This window comes from Pygoscelis adeliae, unplaced genomic scaffold (genome assembly GCF_000699105.1).
Source record: "Pygoscelis adeliae isolate BGI_AS28 unplaced genomic scaffold, ASM69910v1 Scaffold67, whole genome shotgun sequence".
In the NCBI taxonomy this organism is placed as follows: domain Eukaryota; kingdom Metazoa; phylum Chordata; class Aves; order Sphenisciformes; family Spheniscidae; genus Pygoscelis; species Pygoscelis adeliae.
In genome coordinates this window covers 421,123-422,593 of record NW_008825271.1, presented here as the reverse complement: position 1 = coordinate 422,593, position 1,471 = coordinate 421,123, and positions in this window count along the sequence as shown.

Below are 1,471 nucleotides of genomic sequence, written 5' to 3'. Positions count from 1 at the left end.
ACTGCAGGATGAGGTTGGACAAGGTGGAAGCAGCTGAGGTGTAGCTGTCCCTCCTGGGTCATCTTAGCACAAGCTGGTGATTTTTTTTTGCTTTTCATCTCATCCATAGCCTCAGTCTATACATCAATGTTCTGGCTGCACACCTTGAATGGACAAGTATTTAAGTGAAAAGTTTGGTGCTGGGATATTTTTATTGTGCCTGTCACATTTACCTGTGTATTAACATATACTATGGCTAAGATTTCAGATGTCTGTCCATATATTTTGCTTGCTTTATGATGTGTCTGGGTTGCACTCATGTCTGCACTCTGGTTGCACTTGTTAGTGCTACAGGTGGTAGCAGGACATGAAAAGCTAACTGCAAAATGTCAGTCAGGTGTAAATCCACTGTCACTAGTTCTCCCCTGTGCCAGCATGGGGATATATCTGCTTGTCAGCAATCCTGGTGCCAATACATCATGGTAAAATTTCCTGAGAAAAAATTTCTGCTAGAGTCTTATACAATACATTGAAATTTTTATTCTGAAATATTTTTACTCTTTATTTGTGGTTATGTATCATGTAGACATTTTTATTTAAAAAGTCAGATGTGTTCTTCACCTTAAAGCAAAGCTTCAGAAGACCTTTGTCATCTTCAGGACCTTGTGCTGGACTGAACGAGCCAAAGACATAGGCAATTACGTGAGGAGATGGGCTGCTGCCGTTACCAGCGGTTGCATGGTCCTTAGGGAGATGCAACCCAGCCCTTTCCCTCTGTGCCGAGGAGCAGGTCTGATCCCCATGGAACAGTCAGACACGTGTGCTAGTGGGCGCACGTGAAAATGGTATTTTCCAGAAATTTATAGGGAACTAAGCATGGGTAGATTTTCATGGGGACAGCAGAAGATGCCTCCCTAGAGTTTCTCCTTGCCAAATTTCAGGTTCCTTTCCACTGTAAGCAGGTGGTAAAGCTCTTCAAAGAAACAGATGGATGTATTTAATGTTAACAACTAATTTTCCACGGGTGTGCTCTTGGAAACAAATTATCCCTATTTCCTGAGATGGAGAAAAAAAAATCCAGCCCAGAGCTGACTACAAGTGTGGAAAATGTGAGACTGAACACACTCGAGTTCGGTAAATGTAAAACAAATTAAAACAGCAGCTTATAGTGGAAATTGTTGAGCCACCAGGAGTACAGCAAAATGGCCAACTCCATCTTTGTAAAAGATGTAAAAAACTATATCCAACCAACTAATACACTCAGGTCTTTCTGTCTGTCCCCACCTACGGACAACCCAACAGAAAGGAACTTGGAGTCACCGGTGGCTTTGTCACGCTTGGGTCACTGTCACCAGACTTGACCATCTAGGCACCAGTATGTGGAGGAAAGTGGGATGAAAAGTTTCTGTTATGAAAGCAAACTTAATTTGCCTTGTTAAACCCAGCAGAAAAAGACTGAGGGGGATATGACTGCTATCTTTACACGTGTCTG